The sequence below is a fragment of the Penaeus japonicus genome, unplaced genomic scaffold (genome assembly GCF_977035675.1).
Source record: "Penaeus japonicus unplaced genomic scaffold, GWHDUDI00000001_assembly GWHDUDI00000025, whole genome shotgun sequence".
NCBI lineage: Eukaryota > Metazoa > Arthropoda > Malacostraca > Decapoda > Penaeidae > Penaeus > Penaeus japonicus.
Genome location: NW_028234427.1, coordinates 13,818,097 through 13,825,596, shown reverse-complemented (window position 1 = coordinate 13,825,596; position 7,500 = coordinate 13,818,097). Strand labels below are relative to the sequence as shown.

Below are 7,500 nucleotides of genomic sequence, written 5' to 3'. Positions count from 1 at the left end.
CATAATCATTATCAATGCCATTAATATTCCCATCACTTTACCATCATTACTATCATTATTATTCTTATTGTTATTATCATTTTTACTGCTGTTTTTGCTACTGCTATCATGACTATCATCACATTCACTCCATCATCATCAGTTCCTCCTCATCATCATCACCATCACCACCATCACTTCATCAGTATCATCACCTTCACTCCATCATCATCATCACTCTCACTCCAACATCATCATCACTTTAACTCCATCATCGTCACTTAATTGATATCATCATCACCATCACTACATCAGCATCACTCTCACTCCAACATCATCATCACCATCATCACTTTAACTCCATCATCATCACTTAATCATCATAATCATCACCATCACTACATCCGCATCATCACTCTCACTCCATCATCACTTTAAATCCATCACCATCACTCCATCATCACTTTAAATCCATCATCATCACTTCATCACTCTCACTTTAACATCATCACCATCATCACTTTAACTCCATCATAATCACCTAATTTTCATCATCACCATCACTACATCATCACTCTCACTCCAACATCATCATCACCATCATCACTTTAACTCCATCATCATCACCATCACTACATCATCACTCTCACTCCAACATCATCATCACCATCATTACTTTAACTCCATCATCATCACTTAATTATCATCATCATCACCATCATTACTTTAACTCCATCATCATCACTTAATTATCATCATCATCACCATCACTCCATCATCACTTTAAATCCATCATCATCACTTAATCATCACAATCATCATCATCACTTCATCACTCTCACTTTAACATCATCACCATCATCACTTTAACTCCATCATCATCACCTAATTTTCATCATCACCATCACTACATCATCACTCTCACTCCAACATCATCATCACTTTAACTCCATCATCATCACTTAATTATCATCATCATCACCATCACTACATCAGCATCACTCTCACTCCAACATCATCATCACCATCATCACTTTAACTCCATCATCATCACTTAATCATCATAATCATCACCATCACTACATCCGCATCATCACTCTCACTCCATCATCACTTTAAATCCATCACCATCACTCCATCATCACTTTAAATCCATCATCATCACTTCATCACTCTCACTTTAACATCATCACCATCATCACTTTAACTCCATCATAATCACCTAATTTTCATCATCACCATCACTACATCATCACTCTCACTCCAACATCATCATCACCATCATCACTTTAACTCCATCATCATCACCATCACTACATCATCACTCTCACTCCAACATCATCATCACCATCATTACTTTAACTCCATCATCATCACTTAATTATCATCATCATCACCATCATTACTTTAACTCCATCATCATCACTTAATTATCATCATCATCACCATCACTCCATCATCACTTTAAATCCATCATCATCACTTAATCATCACAATCATCATCATCACTTCATCACTCTCACTTTAACATCATCACCATCATCACTTTAACTCCATCATCATCACCTAATTTTCATCATCACCATCACTACATCATCACTCTCACTCCAACATCATCATCACTTTAACTCCATCATCATCACTTAATTATCATCATCATCACCATCACTACATCAGCATCACTCTCACTCCAACATCATCATCACCATCATCACTTTAACTCCATCATCATCACTTAATCATCATAATCATCACCATCACTACATCCGCATCATCACTCTCACTCCATCATCACTTTAAATCCATCACCATCACTCCATCATCACTTTAAATCCATCATCATCACTTCATCACTCTCACTTTAACATCATCACCATCATCACTTTAACTCCATCATAATCACCTAATTTTCATCATCACCATCACTACATCATCACTCTCACTCCAACATCATCATCACCATCATCACTTTAACTCCATCATCATCACCATCACTACATCATCACTCTCACTCCAACATCATCATCACCATCATTACTTTAACTCCATCATCATCACTTAATTATCATCATCATCACCATCATTACTTTAACTCCATCATCATCACTTAATTCATCATCATCACCATCACTCCATCATCACTTAAATCCATCATCATCACCAAATCATCATCATCACCATCACTACATCATCACTCTCACTCCAACATCATCATCACCATCATCACTTTAACTCCATCATCATCACCTAATTTTCATCATCACCATCACTACATCATCACTCTCACTCCAACATCATCATCACTTTAACTCCATCATCATCACTTAATTATCATCATCATCACCATCACTACATCAGCATCACTCTCACTCCAACATCATCATCACCATCATCACTTTAACTCCATCATCATCACTTAATCATCATAATCATCACCATCACTACATCCGCATCATCACTCTCACTCCAACATCATCATCACCATCACTCCATCATCACTTTAAATCCATCATCATCACTTCATCACTCTCACTTTAACATCATCACCATCATCACTTTAACTCCATCATAATCACCTAATTTTCATCATCACCATCACTACATCATCACTCTCACTCCAACATCATCATCACCATCATCACTTTAACTCCATCATCATCACCATCACTACATCATCACTCTCACTCCAACATCATCATCACCATCATTACTTTAACTCCATCATCATCACTTAATTATCATCATCATCACCATCATTACTTTAACTCCATCATCATCACTTAATTATCATCATCATCACCATCACTCCATCATCACTTTAAATCCATCATCATCACTTAATCATCACAATCATCATCATCACTTCATCACTCTCACTTTAACATCATCACCATCATCACTTTAACTCCATCATCATCACCTAATTTTCATCATCACCATCACTACATCATCACTCTCACTCCAACATCATCATCACTTTAACTCCATCATCATCACTTAATTATCATCATCATCACCATCACTACATCAGCATCACTCTCACTCCAACATCATCACCATCATCACTTTAACTCCATCATCATCACTTAATCATCATAATCATCACCATCACTACATCCGCATCATCACTCTCACTCCAACATCATCATCACCATCACTCCATCATCACTTTAAATCCATCATCATCACTTAATTATCATCATCATCACCATCACTACATCATCATCATTACTCTCACTCGAAAATAATCACCATCATTCCATCATCACTTAAACTCCATCATCATCACTTAATTATCATCATAATCACCATCACTACATCAGCATCATCACCATCACTTCATTAACATCATCACTCTCACTCCAACATTATCATCACCAACACTCCATCATCACCTTCATCATCATCATCATTGCTGTTGTTATTATTTCAGCTACTATCATCCAGTTTGCTATTGCATAATTATTATTGCTATAATCACATCAGGTTTATCTGAACATCCTCAATCTCCTTCAGTGTTGCAAGTTGATAAGATTGATCCTTTGACATGCAGAACATCCGTGCAACATGATAACGTGAAAGGAATATTGGTGAATACTGAAAGGAAACTCCTGTGTGTATAATATCCTTAAGGTTCAAGCTTGATTATATATATATATATATATATATATATATATATATATATATATATATATATGTATATATATAAATATATATATATATATATATATATATATATATATATATATATATATATATATATATGTATATATATATAAAACGTTTGAATGAAATTTAATTGTTGAGTAATATTCAAATGTTATTTAGACTCATGTTGTAATCATTAGTTGATTAATTATTGTTAGTGTTATCGTCATAATAATCCTCATTTTCATCATCATCATTATTATTATTAGCGAAATAATGATTACTCCATCAGTTTTTCTGTGTTTCATTACAGTGAATTGAAATAAGAGAACCTTCAAGTTTACGTTAAAAAAGGTTGATATTGACCTTCGCCTAAGGATTGTGATTGTAATGCAAGTCACTTTTTCACAGTGATTAATAAAAAAAAATAATAATAAAAAAGGTGAAAAGGGGGCTTAAAAAAATGAAAAATCAAATAAATCATTGTGTTATATTAAGCGTCACAGAAAAAAATATATAAATCGACGTCCTGGTGGGATATTTAATAAAAGTTACCAAAAAAATAATAATAATAATGATGATGATAAGAAAAAATAACACTAACTGTGATCGTATATAAGAAGCATCATGAATTATGTTTATTTCAAGAAACAAATTATTTTTATGACGGCGTTTCAAGTGAGGAATGTTAAGAGAGATGTTGCAATAATGCAACGTGCGGATAAGAGAACAGAAATTACTTAGTGAAAAGTTTGAAAATCATTACTATTACCATTATATTTTTATTACATCATAATCATAATTGCATTACAATTATTTCTATGGGTAGTATTTACATTCCTTTAAAGAAAATAAACTACTATCACTTTCATAATCTCATAACTATCATTATCATCATTATCATAATCATTAGCAATATCAATGATTAAATATCATATGCTCATTCCTCCTTTCATTATTACTAATCAAATATCTATTCCTTTAAAGCACAAGTTTCCATACATCATGCCAAAATACATATCTTTCTCTAGTATCAACAACATACAAACTGAATATGAGTTATGTATATAATTTCAAACGTCTTTACAGTCCAATGATTTCCCGACGATGACGTAGGTGACAGGTCATCGGATGGTAACCTTTGATCTGATATTGCAACAGCTTGTGTGATGCTTGAGTCTCTCTCTCTTTCTCTCTTTCTCTCGCTTGCTCACTTTGTTACTTGCTTGCTTGCTTTCTCTCGCGTTGCTGGTTATAAAGCGGCCATGTTTTTTATGCGAGAGAATTTTCCTGTTCTTATGTATCTATTATAAGTTTAGGACTTCCTTGTTACAGAGGAATTATTCGAAATTTCACCTGATAACGAGCTTAAACTGAGTAAAAGATTTCCTTGTTACGACCAGTCTAAGTTTAGGTCTTAAACTTGATAAGTGTATTAAACAACAATATCAATTTCAACTAAGGAGCCACGTGGCATAAGTCTGTGAAATTAGTAACACAGAAAATGGATAAAGGAATATTTGAACAATAAGAATAATAAAGTACTCTCATAACAAAGGAATTACTTTTATCCTGAATATCACGAGAGCATCCTCATTAGAATAAAAATCATACACCGGCATCCCTGTATCCAGACATAATTTAGTATAATCAGTTATTCCTTTCTCTTCCAACAATCTCACATAAGTGACCATCCGCCATGTGACGTCACTGAAATGGTACGCAGCCCAGTCTCATTTTGGACCTGTTTTTAATTAGACTTTTGGTCGTGCTGAAGCCTACAATTGCACATAGTAGATCTGAAGGCTTACAAGGGAAGCCAGGTTAAACAAGGTAATTCATTAAATCAATGCTTTCTAGCATGACATTATACGATGGAAAGGATATAGATGGATCTCGATGCTTGCAAATGGTACGTGAAGCTCTCATTTGCAGGCTTGAGTTCTTTGTGTTGTGTGAGGCAGCCATTCTAAGTTCGAGTCACCGTGCAGCAAAGTATTGGACGGGTTATCTATGTACTTTTTGAGGTACACACATAGGTGCAACTTTGCATAGATGTTTTGGGTCCTGTCGAGTAGGCCTAGGTATGATAAGGGGCAGCAGGACCAAGGGAATGACAGTACTCCATCTTGGAGTGTACCTAGCCATTGTATAGAGTAGAGAAGCCTCTATGGTCAAGGACAGGTGTGATGCATTGATAACACATCATAGATCTAGTTCACGCCATACATCACCAAAAGTGCTTGGCATTGTGTGATCAGCATAACCTCATTTTCTTTTTCTTTCTTTTTCTAAGGCACCAAGGTGACTTGTTCATTGACACTTTGTGCAGTGACATGTCCCGGAATGTGAATAGTATTCTGCTGAATCTGGCTGCTACAGGTGAATGAAAGTGTGCAGTTATCTGCATTGGCATGGGCTTGTAGGATGAGTTGCAGAATATCATAAAAGAAAACATTCCACCGCAGAGACCTTTTGAACACTGCTTTGTTGGACATTTACATTGATATTCACTTGACGAATGACCAAATCTAACTAATCGGAATGTTCTTCCTTGAAGTAGTGTTGATGTAGTATCAACAAATCTCCCATGAAGACAAGACTATTAAATCTGGTGATCACGTCCTTGTGCCACGCTGTCAAAATACACCGGCGATGAAGATCATACACCGAACTCATCGATCCTAAGCCTAACTGCCTGTTACTAATTGGGTGATGTAGATAAATGTCTGGCCAAGATTCTTATATCTTCGCAAGATTAGAAGGAAAGAGATAGGCCTATAAATCTAGGGGAGAGAAATCTTCCTTACCTCTTGATGTCTGGCTATTTTTTCCAGAATTTTTACCATCTCTGTTGCATCAAATACTCTTGGAAGATTGCAGCGAGTTGATCAGTGCAATTTACAAAAATGTGAGTGTTTTTTTTTTCATTACCATACAACTTTTATGACACCCACTTACCTACTGAAGAAGCTTATCGAGGCCCAGTACTTTTCAGCTTACTAGAGGAAGAAGTTTTGCTTTCTGCTTGCTGGAGGTATTTACGGATGCATTCGTCTTGTGAAGTGGAGGAATGCTTGCAAGCCCGCAATGATTACCGGCAGAATTTGGTGGGTGTGGGAAAGTTGACAATGATATTTGCAAAATATGATATCTAAAACGTGTTCTGAGTTTGAAATCCTTTGGAAAATTGAATTGGTTAGATATATTTCCCGTAAATTTTACCTACCAGTTAGCCAATCAATTATTCTACTAGTTAATGAGTTGCCCAACGTAATTACTATTATCATATATAAATAGTTAAATATTACTGCAATAACTAACTGTGTTCTTACGATTAACAATAACCTTAATGCAAAGTCTCAATGCTACACATCTCACAGTGGGATGACACTCCGGTGAGATCATCAACTCGTCGACAGGTTAGGGCGTAGCATCAACTCGCCGGCCGGAGAAAAGGGAAAGTTTTGTCCACAATGGCACAAACAAACACGAACGAAGAATTATGAGCAGGTATATATCAGCCTTATGGTATATATATAATAGTAGCTGATTTATAACGTTGACTTTCGCCTCAGTCTGCATTCTCTCTCTCTCTCTCTCTCTCTCTCTCTCTCTCCTTCTCTTTCTCTCTCTCTCTCTCTCTCTCTCTCTCTCTCTCTCTCTCTCTCTCTCTCTCTCTCTCTCTCTCTCTCTCTCTCTCTCTCTCTCTCTCTCTCTCTCTCTCTCTCTCCATTCCTCTCTCTCTCGCTCTCTCTCTCTCCTCTCCTCTCCTCTCCTCTCTCTCTGTCTCTCTCTCTCCTCTCCTTTCCTCTCTCTCTCTCTCTCTCTCTCTCTCTCTCTCTCCTCTCTCTTCTCTCTCCTCTCCTTCTC

General features: G+C 36.1%; 1 protein-coding gene across 1 annotated transcript in view; it reads right to left on the bottom strand.

Annotated features, from left to right (window-relative positions):
• Positions 1–7,500, bottom strand: part of LOC122246202 (uncharacterized) — a 141,164-nt gene that overhangs the window by 23,357 nt on the left and 110,307 nt on the right. The window lies entirely within an intron of this gene.